The sequence below is a fragment of the Hemicordylus capensis genome, chromosome 1, assembly GCF_027244095.1.
Source record: "Hemicordylus capensis ecotype Gifberg chromosome 1, rHemCap1.1.pri, whole genome shotgun sequence".
NCBI lineage: Eukaryota > Metazoa > Chordata > Lepidosauria > Squamata > Cordylidae > Hemicordylus > Hemicordylus capensis.
The window spans coordinates 50354774-50381532 of NC_069657.1; the positions used below are offsets into that span (position 1 = coordinate 50354774).

At 45.8% G+C, this 26759-nt stretch overlaps 1 long non-coding RNA gene across 1 annotated transcript; it reads left to right on the forward strand.

Moving 5' to 3' along the window:
- The first annotated feature begins 16347 nt into the window (after positions 1-16347).
- On the forward strand, positions 16348-26390 carry LOC128339273 (uncharacterized). The gene is made up of 4 exons (XR_008312940.1): positions 16348-16409; positions 23192-23301; positions 25725-25779; positions 26009-26390. It is a non-coding gene; the product is annotated as an uncharacterized LOC128339273 (long non-coding RNA).
- Positions 26391-26759: the final 369 nt, after the last annotated feature.

Below are 26759 nucleotides of genomic sequence, written 5' to 3' on the forward strand. Positions count from 1 at the left end.
GCCTGCTGGAAACCCCTTTTCCCTGACCTGCAGGCAGTAGCTAAATTCCGCCCTAGGTTTCGATTCTGTTATTTTTGTTTCCAAATAAAATACACCACATAGCCATACAAAATTGATTCCACTTCACATCAAGACATGTAGTTGTTTAAAGGAATGGTAGGTTAATATTTTTCAGCCATGAGCCCCTTTTGGGACAGGGAACAATCCTCTATTTTCTTTTTGGAATATAAACCACTTTGAGAACTTCTTTCTTGAAAGGTGGTATAAAATATTCTTAATAGTAATAATAATAATGCATATATATATATATATATATATATATATATATATATATATATACCTTTATGCAAGCATAAGGACCTGAAGTTTTCTCTCCTAAATATCCCTAACTCCCCCTTTTATAAGCCCAATCAATACAGTGGTTTAAGGATTTGTACCTTTTAAGAAACTGCTTCTGGTACAGAAATCTGTATTTGCCTGAAGATTTTAAGATGCTTTAGGGATTATTCTCATTTTATTCAACACTTTTGTAGTGTAAATAAACCACTGATATAGCAGAGTAATAGAATCCATGCTTTTTTTGGTCATTATATGCTGTGTTATTTCCATATTTCAGGAACCACGTGAGTCAGACCACTGGTCTATCTAGCTCAGTATTGTCTTCACAGACTGGCAGCAACTTCTCCAAGGTTGCAGCCAGGAATCTCTCTCAGCCCTATCTTGGAGAAGTCAAGAAGGGAACCTGGAAGCTTCTACTCTTCCCAGAGTGGCTCCATCCCCTGAGGGGAAAATCTCACAGTGCTCATGCTTCTAGTCTCCGATTCATATGCAACCAGGGTAGACCCTGCTTAGCTAAGGGGACAAGTTATGCTTGCTACCACAAGGAAAGGAAAGGTTGTGCTGTTGAGTCGGTGTCAACTCCTGGTGACCATAGAGCCATGTGGTTTTCTTGGTAGAGTACAGAAGTGGTTCACCATTGCCTTCCCCCGTGCAGTATGAGATGATGCTTTTCAGCACCTTCCTGTATCGCTGCTGCCCGATATAGGAGTTCCCCATATTCTGGGAAACACACCAGTGGGGATTTGAACCAACAGCTTCCTGCTATCTAGGCAGGTTGCTTTCCCGCTGTGCCATTAGGTGGCTACACTACCACGAGACCAGCATATATTTGAAGCCAAATAATATTCATGTTACCTTGGTAACATTTATGGATTATTCACAATTTAAGAGTCTGTCCTTGATCTTAAGAGTCTGTCCTTGATAAGAAAGCTATTTTATCTGAAGCTGCCCTTTTCTGAGTAAGAGCATTGGTCCATCAAGGCAAGTATTGTCTATGTCTGCACTGATTGGCAACAGCTCTCCAGAGTTTTATACAGAGGATTTTCTAGCCCTATATGGAGATGTCAGGGATTGAACCTGAGACCTTCTGCATGCAAACTCTACTACTGAGCTAGAGTCCCTTTCAGTGTTCTCTTTAAGGCATGTGTATGTGCGTGCGCACACATTTTTGTTTAATGAATGCTCAATTAATTTTAGATCTTGCTCAGGTTGAATCAGGAAGGCCCCACTCTGAATGCACATGTGCACACATGTGCCTTGATACTGCCACCCAGAACAAAATTCATTCCGCACACACATGAAAAAAAATTGGAACACTGGTCCCTTCCTTAAGCAAAACGGTGGAGAACTTGAGCCTCCTGGTGTAAATACCAGGGCATGCATCTAGTTTCCCAGAATCTAGTTGATGGATTTAAAACTATACAATCAACTTGTACCCCCAGATTAATGCAATTCTTCCTATATAGTTCATCCCCAAATCATCCACTTCATGCCTATATATATTTATTGTTAGATTTATATACTTCCTTTCATAAAATTATCCCAAGGTGGTTTACAAAAGTTCATAAATCATATTAAAAATTATTAAAATCTATTAAAACCATATGACTCCAGTCCCCTGCTGAGCAAAGAGGCACCTTTTAAAAGTGGAGATTTGCTTATCTTTAGCAGGGGGAGAATAACTGGCACTATCCAGCCCCAGCACAGCATCCATCCGTGTAAGCATCCTGCTCTGAAAGCCAAGCCTCAACATGCCTTTTACTCAGCACTTTACTGTGCTGTCTGGCCTCTTGAAATAGCGGGTTTACACCTCCAAAACTCCCCACTCTCCCAGGGGTGTAATATATTTTCTTTAGAATTTTTTCGGGCCCTGCCATGGTTCTGTTTAACACAGGTATGAACACACATATTTAAAAGAAATTTCTTTTATTGGTCCCCATCAGTACACGCACAGGAAATGCAGGACACGTTGACATCCCTGAGGTGCATGTGCTCAATCCCCCGTACCTGCACAAAAGAGGGGAATATTTTAATACTGACAGGTAAAAACACAGGCAAACAAAGCAAGGCAGATTAAATCCCCTCCAACTCACCAGCTTGTCAGTTTCCGCAATGGGGTCTGGTTCTTCAGGCTTTGTAAGCACAAGGCCGTCCATGGTTTCCTCCTCCTCACCACTTTCAGATGATGAAGTAAAGCACACAGCCCCACAGTAAGTGGCCCATGGTTTGCTGGGGCTTGGGGTCAGACAATCACAAGATGCCCAGTCTTCGCTCAACCTGCAGCACTTATACTCACAATAGGATACCCTTGGCCTGGATGAGAAGTAAGATTCGCAGCCACACTCATCTGAATAAGTATACTCTCCACATGAGCTATCACAGCAACGCTCGTCGCACCATGCAAACTGCGGTCTGCTCTTCACCCATTTTTTCTTCTTCCTATGCTGCTTTTGTTTCACAGGCCCTTCTGTTTCAGAATCTGATGAACACATGTTTCCCACTTTGGAGGCAGTAGCTGGAGGCTCTCCGTCTTCAGCTTCCATGGGGGTTACAAGGTTGGTGTTACAGCGACCGCAATCACATTCTATTATTATTATTATTATTATTATTATTATTATTATTATTATTATTAATTCAATTTCTATACTGCCCTTCCAAAAATGGCTCAGGGCGGTTTACAAAGAGAAATAATTCTAGTTTACCATCCTCATACATTGGCTCTGCTGCAAAGTTAGTTTCTGGAACCTCACCAGCAATAAGGTCAGCCGTCTGGTGGGTTGTCATACCAGTGGGGGGAAGGACAGACTCCGCAGTTGCATAGGCCTAATCTTCGTGGGTGCCTGTGGCAATGATGGGTCAGTGAGGCACGGTGGAGTCCTAGCATCAGCCATTGTCTCTGTACAGCTGTAAAATGATTTCCCTCTAAACACACCACCCCTAGTCCTGTTCGTAGAGGGATCACTTGACCCCGGTTCAGCCAATAAAGTTACACAAAATGGCCACCCGGTCATTATCACGCCTGCGCACACGGACCTTTATGGGGTCTGAAACCTGTTCCCATTGGTCCAGGGTGGCTAGGCATGTTCGTAGAGGGGTCACATGCCCACCTTCAGGACATGTCTGGACATATTCTGGGGGGTAGGAGTGGAAGGTGGAGGCCAAACTTCTGGGGTGAGGGCGTACCCCTACTTCTGACCCTTTCTGGCCATGTGGGGGTCTCCTCTGACCATTTCCGCTGACGTATTTCCGCTGACGCATATCCAGTGACGTATTTCCGGTGACGTCAGCGCATTTTGACAGCCGCACACCCTGCCCCCTGTGACATCACTATGACATCATCCTCCCACCATGTGCATTTGTTTGTAAACAAAAGCACATGGCTTTTGACAGCAGGTATGTACCTCTACTACTAACTCCATTTTGAACCTTTCCTGTCTCCCATAACAGCATACTGTCATACAGGTAACCTTGTTCAGGAAAGACCCAAATAGTGTTAAATGGCCAGGCCATCATGCAAATGGATTCCCCTCCTGTCTAAGAGTCTACCACTATCAGGGGTAGGATAAGGTCTTTGAATCTGGTCCTCAGAACCTTCAACCAACATTCCACCTTGATGTCTGCTCAAATTAGAAGGAAGATTTTAAAATATCACCTAGCTACAATCTTTCTTGTTCCAGACCAGGAAAACACTGAAATATTTCCTTATAAAAGCTGAGCAAGCTTTTTGTCTGTAGTTGAGGGTTGTTCTGAATCTCTGCTTCTAGAGCAATGACTTTAGCATTCACCTTTGTTGGGCTCTCAGATGAGTCCATGTTGCATAGCTCCAGAGAGTGTGCGGAAAGCTACTCTGCTCAGCTGGGTGGAGGAAAGCTCCATGATGCAAGCTTTTTATTTCTGAATTCCAGCATGACAGCTAAGATATTTAGCCTCCTGACTTAACAATATTCCTGGATCAGAATGAAACTGACTTGTTTGCTTCTGAAAATTTGCCTTTTTACCTCTCCTAATGCCTGGAAACTGCCTTTCTTTTATATTTACTTACATAAACTGGATTTTTAAGTGTTTTAAACTTACTCTGTGCTGGAATTACTCAGTTCAGCCTTACCCATGCCTGCTCTGAGCCACACACTACTTTAAGAGGTTTTGAGACCTTTTGATAAATTTTTGAGGTTATCCCTGTTTGGGGATAAATAGGGAAGACTTTAAGAATTTCTCCCACAAGGGAGTGGTGGCAGCACAATTGATTGGATTAAAATGGAACCTGGGGCACAGTGAGGCCAGCTAGACCCCCACAGGTCGACCTTGGCAGGTGGGGCTTGCAGCGGCTGAGTTCAACAGTGGACCCAGCAATTGCCTTGGTCATCTGGTTCCTGTTTTTGCAGACTTAAACAGAGTGCTGCTCACCTGCTGCGGACAAGGTAGGAGCTCACTTGCCCTCCAACCCTCCTGCAAATGGTTATGTGAATGATGCTACTGAGATTCTTGGCACATGAAATACTTCCTGACTACCCTAATGACTGGCATGTGGCTCGTTTTAGTTAACTGGTGGCTGCCCATTTTAAATACAGTGGGAGTGTGCTGTTTTTTCACTCCTCTCACTGAACTTCAGGGAAATCAGTAAAACAAGAATTTTGAGCTCTGCAGTGATTCTCTAATAACTTCCCGACCATATATTACAACTACTAATGGAGTTGGGATTTGACTGAGGTTAGAAAAATTGTTTTCTTTTTCCCTCTGAGGGAGATGACTTTCTTCCAGTTCTGGAAGTTTATCCTCAGAGTCTGCTGACAGAATTATTGGGACTTCAATCACCAAATCACTTAATCCAAAGTAGTCCCATTGAAACGCCTGGCTCTGATTTGGAGGATTTGGTTGAGGACTGCCATTCTAGGGAGTTGGAGTATCTTTCCATTCTGACTAATGCTGCTTACATTGGCTCAAAGAGAACATTGGACTGAGTGAAATCTAATTTCTGAGAGCTGAAGCCCAATTCCTGTGATGAGATTTCAGCTGTCTGGTAGAAAGGGTCATATGTCATTTTCTGGCCCTTTAAAATGTTGGGGCATTTCACCTGTAGGCCTGGCAGTGATTGACAACTATAAAATATGAGCACAAAGGGCTAAAATGGCAGCCTGAGATATTCCTTGGTGCTATCTGATCTATCAAAAGAAAGAGGATTAACCCCCCCATCTCCTCACCCCCACCAACTTTTAAAAACAAATGTATTTAGCACATGCTTGCACAGGTGGTTATGTACTAATCAGGAATGCTTTTTTTAGACACAAAAAGCATTTGTGATTGTTCACATAACACATTCACAGGGTCCTGCCTGTGCAAAATGATAAAGAAAACACACACACACATTTGTGAGGTGAGGAAACATTTGTGAGGTGAGGAAACAAACTGGAGCAAGTCAGATGGTGCAGACATAGGGGCTATTCTGATGATCAGCAAAAATTGGGCTAGCCTTCGCTAGCCTGATTTTTGCTGATCGTCAGAACCACTGGGCTCGCAGCCAAGCCCAGTGGTTCTGGAGCGGCTAACTCGCTCCTGTAGCTCGCCCCTTAGCCTGGGTTTGCGGAGCGAGTGCTCCGCAAACCCGGGCTATCTGCTTGTGAGTAGCCATGCCGCGGCTCCGCGCCATGGCTACTCACGAGTAGACCCCTGACTGGGAGGTGAAAAGCCACCTCCCGGATCCGGGGGTCTCCCCCGTATGCCCTGCACGCTTGTGCAGGGCATACTGGGGCTTCCGAGCTCCCCAGCCCCCACCAGCTCCGACTCGGAGCTGGCAATTGTGTGGGCGGCCGATCTGACTGCCCAGGGCTCCCTCCCCGCTCATGAGCGGGGAGAGCGGACTTAGCCCGCTCTTCCCACTCACAGCCCCAAACCGGGTCTCACGGATCGTGAGACCCAGTCCATAGGCTGCATTCTCAAAATCATGGCAATCCTGGTTAAGGAGTTAACCAGGATTTTCAGCAGAGCTGGTTGTGAGAACAAGGATTTCCCAGGCAATCCTGGTCAAAGTGCTGTGGTTAAACTGCATTTAACCAGGACAGACAACCAGGTTATGGCTCCATTCTCACAATCACAACAATTCTGGTTAAAGCTAATAAACAACAACAACAATAATAAACTTCATTTGTTAGCCACCCCATAACAAATTGCTGCCCCCATAACAGGATTGCTGAGTCCCATGAAGCTGGTTGTAAGAATGAAGATTTCCCAGGCAATCCTGGTCAAACTGCTGTGGTTTAACCACATTTAACCAGGATCTTCGTTATGAGTGGTTTTGATCACAGTGGTTTGAACAGGATTGCCTGGAAAATCTGTATGCTCACAACAAGATCTGCAGGGCTCAGGCTCCTGGTTAACTCTTTAGCCATGATTGCTTTGATGGTGAGAATGCAGCCATAGTAGTAATGCAGGTGAGAACAAATCATTTTGGGCAAGTGTGAGGCAGCTAAGAACAAAGGAGGAGTGGCTGGGCTCACACAGTCATCAAAAGCAGGGTAGGAGGCAGGCTACCCTGGTTTAAATTATTGTGTGAACTCACAAAAATACCTCTAGTCCTCCAGCCCAGCTCAAAGGTGGTAACCCAGCTTTTTTTACCCTGATCTTAACCAAGGTAGGAGGAGAAGAGAGCTCTCCTACCTTGATTCTCTTATTGTGTGAACCTACTCACCTCTTCTACCCAGCCACAGAGAGACCCAGCAGACCCTCCCTTGCATGGAAACAGAACTGTGGCTACCGGGGCTGCCATCCATGTGTCATTCTGCAAAACACACATTGGGGCTATTCTCACGATCAGCAAAAATCAGGCTAGGAGAGCCTAGCCCGATTTTTGCTGATCATGTAAACCACCGGGCTCGCAGGCAAGCCCGGTGGCTTACAAGTGGCTTGCCCACTTTTGTAGCCCTCCCATAGTCCGGGTTTGCGGAGTGAGCACTCTGCAAACCCGGACTTCCCGATCGTGAGTAGCAGTGGTTACTCGCGAGTAGACCCCCGAAGGGGAGGTGAAAAGCTGTCTTTTGGCTCCGAGGGTCTCCCTAGTATACTCTGCGCACTTGCACAGGGCATACTGGAGCTTCTGGGGGCTGCATGGCCTGAGATGCTCCCCAGCCCTCGCCTGCTCCATCATGGAGCCAGCAATCATGTGGGCGGCCGATCCGTCCGCCCAGGGCTCCCTCCCTGCTTGTGTGTGGGGAGAACAGGCTTAGCCCGCTCTCCCCGCACACTCTCAAGAACTGGGTCTTACTGATCGTGAGACCCAGCTCTTTATTTATGTATTTCTATATTTATGTATGTATGTATTTATTTGATTTATATACTGCCCCTCCAAAATGGCTCAGGGTGGTTAACAACAAATAAAAACAATTAAAATCAATTAACAGTTAAAATCAAAACTAAATCAATTGAACAATTAAAATAATGTAAACATTAAAAATAGCATTAAAATAATTTAAAACCAGCATTAAAAATTTAAACCATAAATCTAATTAAAAGCCTGGGTGAATAAATGTGTTTTCAGCACCTTTAAAAAAGTTGCCAGAGATGGGGAGACTCTTATTTCAACAGGGCGCACATTCCAAGGTTCAGGGGCAACAACAGAGAAGGTCCATTCACAAGTAGCCGCCAGATGAGTTGGCGGCAACTGCAGGCAAACCTCTCTAGATGATCTCAACAGGCGGTGGTGCTCATAGTGAAGAAGACAATGGGCCGGGTCTCACGATCAATGAGACCCGGTTTTGTCTGGTGAGTGGGAAGAGCGGGCTAAGCCTGTTCTCCCCGCTCACAAGCGGGCAGGGAGCCCTGGGCAGCTGGATCGGCCGCCCACACAATGGCCGACTCTGAAACGGAGCTGGCGGGGGGTGGGGGGAGCGGGGACCCATGCGGCCCCCGCACGCCCCAGTATGCCCTGCACAAGCACACAGGGCATACTGGGGAGACTCCCGAGCTGGGAGGCTGCTTTTAAGCCTCCCGGCCGGGGGTCTACTCATGAGTAGGCACTGCGTGAAGGCGCGCCGCGGCTACTCACGATCGCAAAAAGCAGGTTTGCAGGAGTGCTTGCTCCGCAGTGAGCTTTTGCCAGGAGTTCTCGAGTGGGTTAGCTGCTCCAGAACCACCGGGCTCGGCTGCGAGCCCAATGGTTCTGATGACCAACAAAAATCGGGCTAGCCTCTGCTAGCCCAATTTTTGTTGGTCGTGAGAATAGCCCCATTCTCTTAAATTCCCACAGCCTAAGCTGTTTAGGGCTTTATAGGTAATAACTAACACCTTGTATTTTGCCTGGAAAGGTATCAGCAGCCAGTGTAATTCTTTCAACACAGGAGTAATATGGTCTCTCCTAGATGATCCAGAGACCAACCTGGCTGCCGCATTCTGGATCAACTGCAGTTTCTGGACTATGTACAAATGCAGCCCCACATAGAGCGCATTGCAGTAATCCAGCCTAGATGTTACCACCACTGTTTTGAGATTGTTCGTCTCAAGAAATGATAAAAAGCACCTCTGGCCACCGCCTCAACCTGGGACACCAAGGAGAGGTTTGGATCCAGAAGCACCCTCGGACTGCATACCTGTTACTTCTGGGGGAGTGTGACCCCATCCAGAACTAGCATATCAATATTGTCTCCTAAGTTCCGACCATGCACAATATGTACCTCAGTCTTATCGGGATTCAGCCTCAGTATGTTATCCTTCATCCAGCCCATTACTTCCTCCAGGCAGGCATTTAGAGAGGTTATGCCTTCTCCCAATGAAGTTGACATGGAGAAGTAGATCTGGGTGTCATCAGCATACTGATAACATCCTGCACCAAATCTCCTGATGATCTTTCTCAGCGGTTTCATGTAGATGTTAAACAACATTAGAGACAATATGAAGTACTGAGGGACACCATAGGAAATTTAAGATTTCGAAGAACAACCATCTGGAATCTGCCCTTGAATAGGAGCGGAACCACTGCAAAGCAGTGCCTCCCACTCCCACCCCCCCTCAGATGCTCCAGAAGCATACTATAGTCGATAGTATCGAAAGCCGCCGAGAGATCCAAAAGAACCAACAGAGTCACATTCCCTCTGTCAATTCCCAATTGGAGATCATCCATCAGGCCGACCACGGCAGTCTCCACCCTATAGCCCGCCCAAAAGCCAGTTTGAAATGGGTCTATATAATGAGTTTCCTCCAAGACTGCCTGGAGCTGGGAGGCCACCACCTTCTCAATTACCTTGCCCAGCCATGGAAGGTTGGAAACAGACCTGTAATGGCTTAACTCTGAGGGATTAACTCTAAGATCCTGTAGCTGGAGCCGCTTCAGCAGGACTGGGTCCACCTCCTGCTCTTTCATGGCCAATCAGAGGGTAACTGCAGATGTCATGATGTTTTCCAGTCTGCAGGCACAACAAGGCCTGCTGGGAAGCCATTCCAGGCTTCAGAGGCTTACAGCTTCGGATTTCAACAATAGGCACTGTGCCTGGCTTACTTGTCGGGCTGACTTTGAAAACAGTCCAGAAACTGCAGCTGGTACAAAATAGGGTTGCAAATTATTAACTGGGACTGGACATTTTGAGCAGATTATGCCAGTGCTTCATCAGCTGCACTGGCTCCCAGTCCGTTTCCAGGACCAATTCAAGATGCTGGTTTTAACCTTTAAAGCCCAAAATGGCTGAGAGTGCACCTTGTCCCATATGTCCCAACCAGGACCTTAAGATCTTCTCCAGGGGCCCTCCTCCAGGTGCCCCTGCCAAATGAGGAGAAGCTGGTCACTTCTCCTCTGGAGAAGAGGGCCTTTTTGGTGATTGCACCCTGTTTATGGAATAGCCTCCCCAGTGAAATTCATCTGGCTTCATCACTTTGTTCTTTTAGACGCCAGGTAAAGACCTTTTTGTTCACTCAGGCCTTTTAAATTTTGATTTGATTTTAATTGATTTTAACAGAAATGTCTTTTAAATTGTTTTGTATTGCATTTTGTATTTTCTCCCCCACCCTTTTTGTTTGTTTGTTTGTTATGAATGAATGAGGCTATTCACACAATGGGGCAATATCGGGCTAGCCTCCGCTAGCCCGATTTCGCCCCATCATGTGAATCACTGGGCTCGGCTGCAAGCTCAGTGGTTCCTAGGTGGATAAGCTGCCTAAGTACCCCTGCCTAAGTACCCCTGCCTAAGTACCCCTAAAACCAGGTTTGCGGAACGAGCGCTCTGCAAACCTGGTTTTACAGATTGTGAGTAGCCACGGTATGACTCCGTGCCATGGTTACTCATGAGTAGACCCCCAGAAGGGAGGCGAAAAGCTGCCTCCCGGCTCCGGGGGTCTCCCCCGTGTGCCCTGCGTGCTCTCGGAGGGCATACTGGAGCTTCTGGGGGCCGCACAGCTTCCGAGCTCCCCAACTCCTGCTGGCTCCGTCACGGAGCCGGGAATCGTGTGGGCGGGCGATCTGGCTGCCCAGGGCTCCCTCCCTGCTTGTGCGCGGGGAGCCCGCTCTTCCCATGCACCCTCCAAAACCAGGTCTCACTAATTGTGAGACCCGGCTCAATGTGTTGTGTTGTGTGTGTTTTTAATCTCAAGTTGTGTTGTAAGACACCCAGAGAATGATTTGTTATGGAGAGGCTAACAGATAAACCTGTTGTTGTTGTTGATGATGATGATCATTTCCGGGGTTTGCTGACTATAACAGAGGTTCTGACCATGTGCTGCTAATGGAGTAGGAACTCTCTAACCCTTTAACCCACCCCCAAATGACTGTGTGAACAGGCCTAGTTGTCCACATGGGCCTAGGTGTTCACAGGAGCACCACTCAAGTGCTCCTCATCGCACATGGTTTCTTTGTGGGTCAGCCACTCATGATTTGGACTCCCCATTGATTGTTTCTCTTTGTCCATCCTCTTTCACTTTTCTCAGGATCCCTTGCACATTGCCTAGTGTTTATTTGTCTCCGTACAAATAAACTGAATCTAGATTTCTAACACACTCTGATTCTTGATCAGTAGATGCAGACCAACCAAGGCAATATTAGAAAGGGAATGTTCGTTCCATCTGCTGCTGCAGCAATAATGCTTCTCCTGCAAATTGCCACCCTGGATAGCTATACAAAGGGGTTTTGCAAACAGTTATCTGAGCAGTAAATGCATATTTTGATCTCATTTGTTATGCATTGTCCTCATTATTTCTCTTCTGTTCTCTTCTGCCCTTCCGCTGCAGGGATATTGCAAATTCTTTGCACTAAGCGGCAATATTTTGTATATAAGCAAATGTGACTTGCATAGGTCTCTCTGTTCATTTCACCTGGATCTCTTGAAGATCCAGAAATGGAAAACGTGGCTTTTAAAAAACCAAACAATTCTGTTTAGATCTGTGTTACTGGTGGTTCTGTTGCTAAAAGAAAACATGGCATGGCGAAGGCACAAATGTTTTGTAGAATGTAGATCATTAGGTAAAGCAGTGAAAAATGCATACTATAGTTATCTTCTGGAGCCATCCCTACAAATGATGGTTAGAAGCCCCCAAACATGTAACTGGTTCAGGGCCGGCCAGACCCTGCCATGAAGCAGGATGAAGCTGGTCATTTCCGATAGCCAAATTGTGGGTTAGTTCTCAAGAGTGACACAGCAGCCCAGCCAGCACCCATGCCATGGAGAGCCTGCAGAGAAAGAAAGGTGAAATGCTGGGAGGGAAGGAGGGACTCCTGCTAACTGAGCAAAAAGGCACCTTTCAAAGTGGTGATTCTCTTCCATTTAGCAGGGGGAGAGCAACTGGCCCTCTCCAACCCCAGCACAGCATCCCTTCAGTGGCTGTTGTTGGTATCTACCTTGTGTGGCTTTTTTAGATTGTGAGCCTTTTTGGACAGGGAATCATCTTATTCATTATTTATTCATCTTTCTATGTAAACAGCAATGCACACTTTTGTTGAAAAGTGGTATATAAATATTGGTAGTGGTAGTGGAGTGATTTTATCAGGAAAAAAGGAGAAAGGGAAGAAAAGGGCAGGGGCACAGCAAGATTGGCGGCAACCCCAGGACAGGATGTGATGGCAGGTCTTCCCTCCCCTGCTGCCATTGGGCCAACAGCCATGTCCCTCCCACCTGTGTCAGCACACCAATGCAGGGGGTGTTGCAGGCGCCAGGCACAGACGTGTGGCCTGTTGTACACTCCCGGCTGCTGAGGGTAAAGGAAGCACCCAATCAGTGAGTAAAGCTCCCACCTTCACTGACTGGAGTAGTGGGACAGACTGCATATCTATGCCTGGCGCCTACAATGCCCCTTGGATTGGGGGTGCTGACACAGGTAGAAGTGACATGGATGGTGTGGGATAACATGGCCAGCAGTGCACAGTGGCCTTGGCAGTAGGGGGGCAGTGAGGGGGCATCCTGGCAGCCCCTGGAACATCCCCCCCACCGCTGCAGTCCAGGGACATTTCTTGCACTGTTGGCAGCACCACGGTGAAAGGGAGGAGGAACCATTTAGTGCTCGACTTCAGGCAGCAAAATGTCATGGGTTGGCCCTGAATTAGTCTGTAAGATATTTCGATCAGGTGCAGAATTGATTTTTTTTTTTAAGGGATGCAAATGACAAATGAAAATAAATTATTCTTGTTCACAAAGTGTTAGCATTTCTGGGCTGGGGAGGATCCTCCTTTGCAACAAAAGAGTTTGTTTTTGTCAGATTTTGCCTTGCTTGGCTCCCTGAAATACAGCACTCCCCATCCTGCTACTATTGTTGTCTCCAGGCTAGTGAGAGTTTAGAGGCATGTTTACGGCGGCTTTGTCAGTTTGACAGTAGTGTTTTTGTGATGGCCTGTCAGCTCCTGATAACAGAAGCATCCTCACGCTTTGGAGCACAAGCCCCAGCATAATAAATCCCAAGCTGTTGTCTAAGGTTGACTGGTGAAGAGAGATGAAATCAGTACCATGCTGCTGTGGGTTTCCAGGTGAACCAAGGAAGGCAGTCTGCAGAAAGTTGGTGGCTTGTGAAATCTCGATCCCTCTGCTTAATCCAGCTGTGCAGATTTACTGTAGCATTTCTGGCCTTCTGGGACTGAAGACCGGCTGGGGAGGAAAAGAGAACGGAAAAGATGGGAAATAATTCCCTAACAGGGGCACAAGATAACCATAGTCAGAAATTTTACCCTAAGATCACAGTTGTGCACCAGATTAATTGTTATGATGCGCTGAACCAAACTGGGATTCCTGCTAAGGATGTGCAAAATGTTTTTTATTCGAAATGGGCCATTTTGAGCTTGAAACAAAATGCCCTTTAAATAAAGGGCCTGTTTTGAGCTCAGAACAAAACAACCCCATTTCGAGTTGAAATGTTTCGACATTTTAAGCGCCATTTTGGAGGCCTTTTCTCCCCTTGCTGAATGATTTTCTGGCATTGGCTTCTGATTGGCTTGCAATCTCCCTGCTATTTGTTTGGCTTGTTATCATACAAATCAAGTGTTGTAATGGGCAACTGTGCCCCCATTGGCTGGGGGAGGGAGGGGCCCCAAATGGAAGGAATTTCCAAATATATTCAAACTGGGAGGCAGAGTGAGCCCTTATAATGTGTTCTCTCTAGCAGAAGGATACATCAGGACAGGAGAGGAGGAAGGAAGGTTTGATTTTGTGGTTTTCTTTTCTTAGCACAGTATTATATGTTGTGCTGTTGCTGCTATAACTATATGGTTTTGCTGGATCTCAGATTGACAAAGGCAGAACTTGGTGCCTTCCTTTCTTGAACTGTGGCTTGTTTTGTTTGTGAGATAGTGTTGTGGCGAGAAATGGACAGTGGCAGCTCTGTGTGTGTGCATGCGTGTGAGATATTTATTTATTTATTTATTTGGTGGTGGTGGTTGCTGGGATGAGCTCCATGTCTAGCATTGAGACTAACTTGTGCTTCACTCATTGCTCTGGTCTGCTCTGCAATCTATATTGCAAGGTGTACTCAGTCAAAATGTGGCTGAAGTTGCTTTAGCTGAGCTTATGGCTATGCTTGTTCCTAAGAGTGCTGCTGTGGCAGCAATTGCAATGCTATGATGTAAGAAGTCATAATTGTGTGAGAGAGAGCAACTTGTGCCAGTGATGTTACTGCAGCGCAGTAGTGGATCCTGGGTCAGTGATACTTTTTTGGCCATTTTTAGACTATGTTTGAAATGTGTGTGCTGTGTTGGGAAAGACAGATTCCCTTTTACTGTGTGCTTCTGCAGTGTTTTTCGAGGCAGGGTTGCAAAATGCATTGCAAATTGCAATGCAAAACTTTTGTGTGCAGCTTGTTCTAGCCATAAGGAACAATGGGAAAACCGGAAGCACCCCATTGTTCCCTATGGTTAGCTCCTAGGGACACCAACGAGGTTTGGGTGTTAGGGCATGGTGGTACCTTCTACCAGCACATCTATTCCGAACACATTCCTAATTCCTTCTATGGTTTATTGATGATCCGAGAGTTTAACAAGTTGAAGCATGCTCTTCTTTCTCCAGTGTTTCCTGCTTTATCTGCAGCTCAGGATATGGTGGCCAGATGCTCTTTTACCACAAGACAAGAGCAGCAGCCATGTTTATTCCTAGAGAGAAACTGCTTGAATATTTATAATCTGCCAGTTCAAGGACCAGAAGATTCTCTCTAGAGCACAAGATTTCATTCAAAGATGGGATAAGTTGGGCAGAATGAGAGGGAAGCTGCATTTGTCTGTGCACACATGCTGGCAGATGAGAACATTTGGTTTCTAGCTCAGGAATGTTTGATTGCTGAAAATGGGTCAGTTTAGACTCTCCCAAGTCTGTTATTGCAGCCCTGATCCAAGGAAAGACTAATGCTGTTAAAGGCAGAGAAGAGTGCAACAGCTGTGGGAAGAGAAAGACTTCTTTTCTTAGCAGCCAAATCTGCTGTGAGCAGAGGCAGAGGGCAATAATGGATGGATGGATGGATGGTGCATGAGAACGGGCGTAGCTGGGGAAAGGGGGCCGTGTTCACCTCTCTCCCCAGCAGCCCCTCAGAGTGAGGGAGATAATGAAGAAAATAGGGAGGGGTGGAGCTGAGGGGCCCTCAGGAGCTGGGGGCCTGGATTCTTTGAACCCATCCACTCAATTATAGCTACACCCCTGTGCATGAGACAGAGATTGAACCAGCCCTAACCCCTTGCTTAGGACTGTAATTCTTGAGTTTGTCTTGTGGGCCTTCATGGAAAGCTGCAAGTAAAGTGCTTGAGAACAGAAGAGTAGGGATGTGCATGGAACCGGGTGGGGGTTGCTCGAAGGGGTGGGAGGGTAGAACTTTAAGGGCAGGAGAGAGTGCACTTACCCCTCCCCCCACTTTCCCCCCTGCCGGCACTGGAGTTGTGTAAAATCCCTCGGGGCGGTAGCATACCTCCGTGCCGCCCCTTCTGCTTCTTTGGCCAGAAGTGGTTGGAAGTACCGAGCACACGTGCACACACTGGGCGCACGCTCGTGCACTTCAGACAGGCTCGCACACAATCACAGTGTGCGTGCACACCCGGCATGCACACGCGTGCCCGGTACTTCTGGCCACTTCCGGCCAAAGAAGCAGAAGAGAGGTACTCTGCCGCCTCGGGGGATTTTACACAACTCCAACACCGGTGTGTGGGGGTAGGGGGAGTGGGGAGGTGCACCTCCCCCTGCCCTTAAAGTGCACATCCCTACAGAAGAACTGGATCAAGCCAAGCTTGATCCCGGTTGGACAGTTTTACTTTACCCCTGCTAACTGGGCAAGAGGCACCTTTTTAATGTGGTGATTCTTTTTATTGAGCAGGGGGAGAGCAACTGGGCCCTATCCATCCCCAGTACAGCATCCCTCCAGTGGCTGTTGCTGGTGTCTATCTTACGGGTTTTTTTTTAGATTGTGAGCCCTTTGGGGACAGGGCTCACATAACTGTCCAACCTCCCATCTTATAGTATTTATTTATCTATTATTTTTCTCTGTAAACTGCTTTGGAAACTTTTGTTGAAAAAGTGGTATATAAATATTTGTTGTTGTTGTTGTTGTTGTTTCCTTCTTCCCAAAGTAGATTGGATCAGATGAACATTGGACTTTTTAAAGACAAAAGCTGGGAATGGGGCAGACGTGTGAAAACTGCTAAGGTAAATGTTTCTGTTAAGGAATATTTGCATGAATATACTTATCACTTATTTTACCTTTAATGCTCCCTTGCAAATTCCATTGCTGTTTGGGCCCTTCAGAACCCACATGTTACAGGCACTCTTTTGCAAGAAGGCAACTATTTCGGTGCTGCGTTCCCCACATTCTGGAAGTGCTCTGTTACAGGATAAATATGTCTCTGATCCCTCAGGGACATGTTTCTGCTGTAACAGTGCACTTCCAGACATTTGGCTGGGATGGGGTGGGGTGGGGGGAGGTTGCAATCCTATACCCAACTACCTGGAGTTAGCCCTATTGAATTCAATGGAACTGGCTCAGTCGTGTCGGGGTGTGTGTGTGTGTGTGTGTGTGTGTGTGTGTGTGTGTGTGACTCCCTCCTCGTGTCTCCCCTCTAGACACCCATGCTTCTGGAGTGCAGAGAAATCTCCAAAAATAGTTGTGGGTTTGAACAAGAGTGCCTACACTGTGGAAGTGGGGGACTAGGGTGGGGCTAGGAGTGCATGTGTGCTGTAATTTGAAGCCCACAGGCAGCATTAGGGTATCAACCAGTATGTCAGAGTCTTTTCAAGGATGCTGAGTAACGATGCTAGCAAGAACGACACTGAATAGAAATGGACACATGACACATGCTCTTACTTGTATTCAAACTATAACTTGGCAAACAGAGACATCGTCTCCTGCTAGCCATTCGGGTAATTAGCATGAGGAACTTTCTCAGTATGATTAGTGTTGCCAGCTCTCCCAGGAAGAAGCCTCCAGTCATTGCCCATTTACATATATTAATTAATTTAAGAAATTTAGTTTAATTTGTATGCAAATTCTAGATTGGACATTGCCTATTACTGAGGTTAAGAAAAAGAGGCCAGGAGGCAAACAAAATACACTTCAAATCAGACATATTGGTTTTAAAGTGTCCACATGGCAAGCCCAACTAAGATAGGGACAAATGTCTACATGGCTGGTGGGTGTGTGTGTGTGTGCACTTTTTCTCCGGCACCCATAAAGGAGTCACTGGCCAAGGCAGAAGGCTGGGAAGGACTTGCAAGCCCAGTCAGAGATGGACTACAGGGTTTGAGAGACAGGCAGGTCAGTTAATGGAGTGACATGGAGTGGAGGTCCAAAACCAGCCCCTCAGCCAGGGAATTGTGGGAGTCAGAGACAAGACTACATTGGCCAGCAGGGCCTGGACTTAGGAGTCAGTAACCTGGAGTATTGCTCCCCTCCCGGCATGGAACCTGCTGAGGTTCCATAGTTTATGGCTTGGAACAGGGGTACCTGAATGAATGGCTTCTCCCATATGAGCCTGCCAGCCAATGTTCCCTCTAATAGGGATTCCCAGATGTTGTGGACTAAGTAAAGTGAAGTGTAGAATACAGGAGGGGTTTACCATTTCCTCCTCCCGTGCAGTATGAGATGATGCCTTTCAGCATCTTTCTATATCTCTGCTGCCCGATATAGTTCCAGCGGGGATTTGAACCGGCAATCTTCTGCTTGTTAGTCAAGCATTTCCTTCTGCGCCACTTAAGGTGACTACAACTCCCATAATCCCCAAGCAAAAGCCATTGCAGCTGGGGATTCTGGGAGTTGTAGTCCGCAACATCTGAGAATCCCTGTTAGAGGGAATACTGCTGCCAGCTTATCTATTAAGATGTTCAGCGAAGGCCAAGAAAAGTTTAGTTGGGACATGGTGCGGGCCTTTTTGGTGGCCATGCCTCTGTGATGGAATTCCATATCAAAGGAGGTCCACCACGCTCCTTCTCTGTTGGCATTCTACCAGGCAAAAACTTCGCTTTGTAAACAGGCCTTTGCCACATAGACCTTTTGGTTTCTCCTTGTTAAAGGCGATTTCATAATGGAATGTTTGATCATTCTTTATCTGCTGACCTTCTCGGCTGCCTTTTATCTGCCCTTGCCCTGGTTTGGATATTCTTAATATTGTTTTATTATTTTAACTGCCTGTGTTTTTGTAAGCTACCCTGAGCATCTATTAAATGGAAAGATGAAATATACATTTCAAAAGCAATAATAGCACACATCCTAGGCCCTGCCTCCATAGAGGAGCCTGTTTCCAATTACACTCTGTTCCTGAGACAGGCACCCCGGTGGGGCTGTTATTTCTCCTGCTACCTCTGGCTTGGTGGTAAATGCAGGATCTCAAGAGCTGAATTGCTGGGGATATGTCATTGGTGTCTGGGAATTTTTATGCATTTTTTTGTTTGTTTCATATATTCTGCCTTTTGCCCATCAGGGAGCTCAAGTCGGTTCCCAGGCAATCAACCATCCAGGCAATGACCAGACCCAGATGTGCTTAGCTTTAACAAGATGGCTGCACCATGTACTCTCAGGCCATTGGCTCACATACTATGCAGAAAGGCACCTACACACACGACAGGTGTGCTTGCTGCTTCTGCAGCACTTTAAAGCCCATTGAGGCACCTTGTGAAGATGGAAAGGCTCCGTGTCTATTAAGGAGTGCATCCCTTCGCTGCTACTCCCATTGGGAATAATGAGAGTCTGCTGCTTAAGCAGCAGCTCACTGCATGGTATGTCAACCACCGTAATCATATATAACCATATAAAGCTGCCTTATATCATCAGACCAGTCTTCATAGGAACATAGGAAACTGCCATATACTGAGTCAGACCATTGGTCTATCTAGCTCAGTATTGTCTTCACAGACTGGCATTGGCTTCTCCAAGGTTGCAGGCAGGAATCTCTCTCAGCCCTATCTTGGAGAAGCCAGGGAGGGAACTTGGAACCTTCTGCTCTTCCCAGAGCGACTCCATCCCCTGAGGGGAATACCTTGCAGTGCTCACACATCAAGTCTCCCATTCAGATGCAACCAGGGCGGACCCTGCTTAGCTATGGGGACAAGTCATGCTTGCTACCACAAGATCAGCTCTCCTCTCCTTCCATCCAGCTCAGGATGGTCTGTACTGACTGGATCTCCAGGATTCTATTGACTCTCACCTTCTATATGTGAAGCATGTGGCCTACCACTGAACTATGGCCCAGTCCCCAAATGATGTCTCCCTCAGAGCAAACTCTTGCTGGCCCTGGAAACAACAGCAGAAGCAAGGCAAGGAGTGTCTTACTTCAGGGAACCAAACAAGGCAAGGATCTGAAGAACACAATCGCAGTGAGGTCATTCACACAGTCAAAAACTGGGTTCTACCTGGGTTTGAGAGGTATGTGTGCTCCCAATTTTCAATTGTGTGGAAGCAAGATAAGAGGAAAACCTGGGTAGAAATGATTGTGTGGAAGCAAGGTAGGAGGAGAAGTTACTCAGGTTTTCCTCCTACCTTGCTTCCACACAATCACTCCTACCCAGGTTTTCCTCCTACCTTGCTTCCACACAACAAAGTGATCCTCACGATCGCTGCAGGAGGCTACTCCCTTCTGTGGGGAGGAAGCCTGAAAGTGCTTACCTTCCCGCAGACAATCACTGCCTCCTCTCTAGATGGCTAGATCGGCCACCCACAGGACTACCGACTCCATCACAGATCAGGTAGGGGCAGTAGGGATTGGGGGCCACCTGGCCCCCAGAAGTCCCAGGATGCCTCACACAAGTGTGTGGGGCATTCTGGGGAGACCCCCGAGGCCAGGAGGCTGGTTGTAGCCTCCCGGTTGGGGTTCTACTCACTTGTCGTCACGGCGCAGGGACATAGCATAGCAGCACATGATCAACAAAACAAGGTTAATGGAGGGGGTTAAGGGGAGGGGTTGGTAGGCAGGCTAGCTGCCGGGGCACAATGGAGGGGAAATGAGCTGTACTTCCTTAGGCCAGTTTCCCCCCATCGTGAGAATAGCCTCAACCAAAAATTGGGAGCACATACAGCTCTCAAACCTGGGTAGAACACAGTTTTTGATTGTGTGACTAAGCTCAGTATGTACCAAGCAATTCTCCCTTACCCCAGTCGTACAATGATAACATTTTGAGAAAGAGAAAAATCACAGATGTCCCATATCTTGGTGGCAATTTTTAATTGTCTCTCCCCATTTGAGCCCACTCACTGTTTGCATTCTGTGGTGTGGTCTCTACTCCATGTGCCCATGCTGCATGAGGTGAGGACATCTGTGGCATTTGTGTTCTGCAGTTGCTCTGAGACCATGGAATAAACTTCCTGATGAGGTTCACAACTGCTCTGTTCTTATAGCATTTTTAAAGAGGACACAAAACATGCCTCTTCCAAAAGGCCCACAGCTGCTGAGTGGGGACTTTGGCCTTATCTTGCTGTTGCTAATGATTGCATTCTATTTGATTATGGGTTTATTTATTTATTTTTATTCTTCTAGTTTTATTGTTCATTTTCTGTTGGAAGCAACCTTGATTCTTGGAGGGATGAGGGTATAAATGTTTTACATAAATTAACATAATGGAGGTTAACGTGGGAGACATTATAGAAATGGTGGCTAGCACACATTGCAGCATTGTTTGTTGATGGCTGATACGACATGCAGCATCAGATCAAAGACTGAAGCAGATTTCATTACAGGAAGAGTTCTATTATGTCAATTTCTCATAATAGAACTCCTGCTATAACTAAATCTGCTTGGATCTTTGATCTGATACCACACGTCCTATCAATCAGCCTTCAAGGCTGATATTGCCTGTCTTGATGTAAATCCCCACAGGAGGTGGGAGCCATTTTCTGCAGGGGCTTATCTGCATGAATTCTCTGGAAAGCCTCACTGGTGTGAGAATAAATCAGTGATTAAATAAATCTCATTGTTGGGTGATTTCCTATAGATGTGGTATGAAAGATTTTCAGGAGATATGTGAATGATGAGAAGGCAATCACCTTCTGGACCAGTTGAGAGCTACTTTTCCTGAATGCACTAGCTGGAAGAGGTGGTACACAATGTTCATCTGTCATGTTTCACCAGAGCCGCTAGTAAGTGACAACAAGCCTCAGTTTGTCTCTCTTGAGTTTAAAACTTTTATGAAGATGAATGGTGCGCGTCACATCAAATCAGCACCATCACAGCCAGCAACAGCTTAGGTGAAAGATTTGTTCAAACAATGAAACGAGCCCTGCTTTTCTCAGAGGGAAGAGCATCTGTTCATAAACACTTGGCTAATTTCTCATTATCTTATTGAAACAGCTCATGCCATCGCAAGAGGAGTCCCCGGCATGGCTAATGCTCCGTTGACAGTTGGGAACCTGTTTTGATTTACTGAGATCATGGAGTGTGATGCACATAGTGTTCAAATTTGTCCAGGTACATCAACAGGGGAGATAGATGAAAAATAGTGAAATACAATAACTGCAGGCAGTATTGCTTGCAATTGGACTACTGGGGCCAAATGGGTACCTGCCAAAAAAGGCAGCAATATACTTCCCCCTCTGGAAACATCAAAAAGTCTTGCATGCTGGAGATCTGTTGATGAACTTTCATCAGGACTGCAGCTCCTTCATTAAATGAACAATAATCATCTGTTACCTCTGGGCTTGTTTGGATCAGAGCTTTGCCCTCCCCAGCCCTCACAACATGCTTTGGAGCTAAGCAAATGCCGGAGAGGCAGCATTACACATGGAAAAGAAAAGGAATGAAGTGGGAAAATGGAATGTACCACTTCAGATTTCAGGTGGGGAATACCATTTCTGAACTTCCCCCACATAAAAAGTCCCCATAAGCAGAAACTTTGCATATCAAGGAGAAAGGCCATTGCTAGAAAGGCTAAAATCTGTGTAAGGGATAATTGTAGCCTATTGTTTTACTGAAGCTGTCAATGAAAGTGAATCATTTGTAAAGGAAAAAGGTGCTCTAAACTGAATAAGAGAATAAGGAGAACATTTAAAAAAATATGGATGTAGATTAGTGGTTGGGGGAATAAATGAAGGGGTAAGAGGGAATAGTGACCTGCACTATAGAGACGTGTGGCGTGTTGGAAAGAAAAGGTAACAAATGGAAGGAGAGATCCATTCTAAATTAGATGAACAGGCAGATGCTCACTGAGACGCCTCAGAATTATTGATGGATTATTGATCTGGAGAATGTAGCAAAACTGGATCGAGTGAAACACTACTTTTCTCAAGAATAACAGCAATTTCAGTGCAACAAAATGCTGTTGATATGATCAAAGAACCGAGGAGAATGAGACAGACCTCTGGATACCATGAAATTCTGGATAACTGCATGTCAAAGATTAATATTGTGGGCATAGAATAGCTCATGTCCAGATAGTTAGCATTAGACTGGAATTCAGTTTTTACATATCTGGTGAATCTCCAAGGATAAACAAGAATCAAAAGCTTAGTAGAAGCAATATCATAGATCTTCTGATAAAATGCTGGAACAAGGACTTTAATCAGCCAACTAAAACAGAACCTGCTGAAGCCTGAATAATACATATTTTGAGCAAAAATTGCTTATTATTGACTAGACCTTAGTATAAAAGGGCATAGATGTTTACACAGCTTTCAGGGAGGAGACTAAAGTGACAGTGCTGGAATTAAAGAGAACTAAAAATTGCAGTGCAGGAACCTGTTATTTGGATTCACATTTGTGTGATGAATGGTGGAGTATTGATGGTTGGGACTCACCTTTGAGTCTAACCTGAGAGTGTTTTATCCCAGCATTTTTCATTTTGCTTTCTTATTCCAGCATGGGTACATTTTGTTGCTGCTGTGGCAGCCTCTCTCGGAAACTTTGAACCGCCCATGGCTTCTGAGAAAATGACACTTTGCAGGATTCACCTGAAAATCCTTCCATTTCCTTCTCACTTTTTTAATCCTCTGACTCACTTTCTGTTTTCAGCAAATCTGCAGCATTTTTATCCCAACTGATAGCGTCAGTGATGCACACAGTGGGTTTCGTAGGCAGCTGGCTGCCTAGTTGCCGAGAGAACATGCTGTGTCTGGAAGCAGGTAACTGCAAGGCTTTGGGGGATATTTCAATGTGGTGGTTCCTTAATAGGAGAGGAGATGCTGGCCAGTGGGTGACAGCCTAGAAGCAGGATCATCTCTGCAATAGAAGCAACACAAATGGTGCACCAGAATTCAAGGGATGCAATCTGAGGCGGTGGGGCTCTGTGAGGGGGGGGGTCCATTTACCTGACCAATAACTAGTGAGAGGAAATTGCTTGGACAACTCTACTAATACCTTGGTCTCTATGGCTGGGTGCCACACCACAGTCAAATCACTGTTGATGGCCTCCATTGGAGGACCGAGAGCAGTGGTGTAGTGCTGCAGGGACGGGCAGGGATGCAGTCTTGGTACTTTTTCCCCTCCAGGGTCTCTGCAGGGATGCAAAGCCCTTGGCTTTCTACATGCAAATAATGTGCTGCTCTTGCTATCCCAGCAGTTTATTACCATCCTTCCTGTCTTAGGAACATAGGAAGCTGCCTTATACTGAGTCGGAGCATTGGTTCATCTAGCTCAGTATCGTCCGGCAGCAGTTCTCCATGATTTCAGGCAGGAATCTCTTCCACCTGGAGATGCTGCCAGGAATTGAACTGGGGACTGTCAGCGTGCAAGTCCCACAGTGGGCTAATGTCAGAACATTCTAAAACAAATGACAGGGAATGTCTAATGGCCATTCGGAAATTCCATGCATTCCTATGGCCATTTGGAAGGAACCCGTGCATTTCAGTGGGCACACCTTGTCATTCATCCTAGTCCATGCCCTAGAGTCTACATGATCCTTGACTTCATTTAACAGAACCCCCACCCAATTATTGCATCTGTCTAAATGAGGGGTGTGGCTATCAGGCTGGGTGTGGCTATGGGGGCTGTCAAGGAGAGTGCCTGCACTTCTGAATTAGGGACTACATCACTGGGTGAGAGACAGCAGCAGCCACAGATGATTAAAGAAGCTAGGGACAGGAGTGACAAGGGTGGCTGTCCATCGGGAGTCGGAAGGTGGGTCTGATGTGAACATCATCACCACTGGATATTATCCCTGCCCTAACAGATGAAGCAGGAAGCTGGTAAGGCCAAGTCCCACCCCTCTCTACTCCCTGCCTTGCCTTGAAGTGAGGATTTTCTTCATCTGAACAGCGAATGGTGACATGGAGTTACAGTAGAATTTGCAGCTTCGGTTTCATACTTGAGCCAGGCTGCAAATGACCCTAGCAGTGGTAAGGGGGATTGGAACCATTCAGAATCATGCCTTGGAGCCTCAGCTTGGTTGGACTGATTGCTTCCCTTTCCCTGACTGTGTGCATGGAGGGAGGGCTATATGCACGAGAGCTGCATTTTGTGACCTGTCTGTGTGCCATTGTATGTATAGGATATATAGGCTGTTATGTATCTTGGGTGCATGCTGTCTGTTGTCTGTTGTAAAAGGGGACTCTTCATGAAAGGAGTGTTTTCTGTCACCCATGCACTGCCTGGACTAGTCTCAGATGTGTACAGTTCTCCATATCTTTAAAATGGTAAACACATGTGTAATCGATGACCATATGCTAGGAGTGTGCGTGTTTATTATCTTGTGGCCTGTGGCCTGTGGCTTGGCACATTCCTTGGAGCTGTGTGCTCTGCATATAGGTCATTTCCTATTTTCTGATTGTTGCATAGTTGTACTTTGGATTATGTGGGTGAACTAATCTGCCGTCATATACCTAGAGATTATGCCATATGACAACATGCAGGGAGGGGGAAGAATTGTCATTTTTTAAACCTTGCATAGGGTGACGAAATACCTGTAACTGTCATAATAGGGTAAGCAGTGAGGTTTCCGAGAAGATTAGCAGCACTTAGTATACAGTATTCAACCTGAAATGAAGGACAATAACTCTCTAAGGCCTGATTCACACAAACAGTCACATGAGTCATATGGAGACTGCTTGAAATCCAAACCCCTTGGAAGGTGCTTCATGTGGAGAGCAATTCTATACATAGTCGCCACACAAATGATCTGACAATTTCACTATGCCTCTTCAAACCAACAAAGCAAATTGTTTGCAGTGTCGTAGAGGCACTGGCATATATCCACAAGGCAAACAGCTAGGCGCAAATGACTAACCTAATGGCCACCAAACAGCTTCTTGCTCATGCAGAGGCATTGTTAGACCATAGAAACATCTGCATTTTATCAGAAGCACTATACTACCATTGGCCCTGATCCAGTACGCATTATAATGAATGGAGACTGGACTAGGCTGGGTGCTGCTTAAAAATAGCCATGGGGCAGGGGATACTCCAGTACTGGAGAGAAATGCAAAATCTTAAAAAAAAAAGTAAATGTTATTCATAAAAAGGACATTAAAATGAGAGTTGAATTTGAGTGGGGACAAGATAGTAGTTTTGCAGGTGTTTGCTGCATGTTTTCTTGTTTCCTTTTTAAAAGGATGCATGAGTTCTCCTGCACTTCAGAGTTACTCCTCAGAGAACTCACTCTAAAAGTAAGTACAAAAATGAATTAAAATTAAAGTTAAAGTTTACATGGGTGGGTGGCATGATTGCAGCATGCTGGTGGATGGTGATTGGTTGTATTACTTTGTATTAATAAATACACGATGGGGGTGGACGTTGTATTACAAAATGACATTGTAATACAATGCAATAGGTGCTAATCACTAGGTGTACATCTGTTTAGCAAAACATCCCTGCGGGGATATTACATTTTTTCAGTGAGAAGATGTTGCTGTTTGAGTAGTGAGAAAATGTGATCAACCTGCAACAGAAGCACTAGACTGTGAAAAGATTTCTGGATCTGAGGAGCATCTGTGCCTCTATCTTAAGCAACAAAGCTTGAAACATGGCTACAGGACCATTTTCAATATACAAAAAAAAGAAAAAGAAAGAATTGTGGATCTTTGACATACTATGGGGATCAATATTCCTTCTAACAGGGTTTCCCAGATATGGTTCATTACAACTCCCTGTATCCCCAGCTGCAGTGGCCTTTAGCTGGAGATTATGGGAGTTCTAGTCCACCACATCTGGGAATTCCCGTTAGAGGGAACACTGATGGGGATCTTTGGAAAAACTATGAGTTTGTTAGAGTGCCTGTTTCATGGAGTTTTCTGGGACTTGGTGTATGTGTGTGTACACACACACACAAGCCTATTATTTCCAGTGGGCTGGAAATAATATATACATCATTCTCTCATATATATATATATATATATATATATATATATATATATATATATATATATAATTTATATACTATATATATCTATATCTATATGTATATGTGTGTGTGTATATATACAGTGGTCCCTCTACTTACAAAATTAATCCGTTCCGAATGCACATTTGTAAGTCGAAAAGTTCGTAAGTCGAAAAGCGGTTTCCCATAGGAATGCATTGGGAACGGATTAATGCGTTCCGGAGCCTAGAAAAAAGACCCAGACCCCCAGTAAGGCTTGCAAACTGC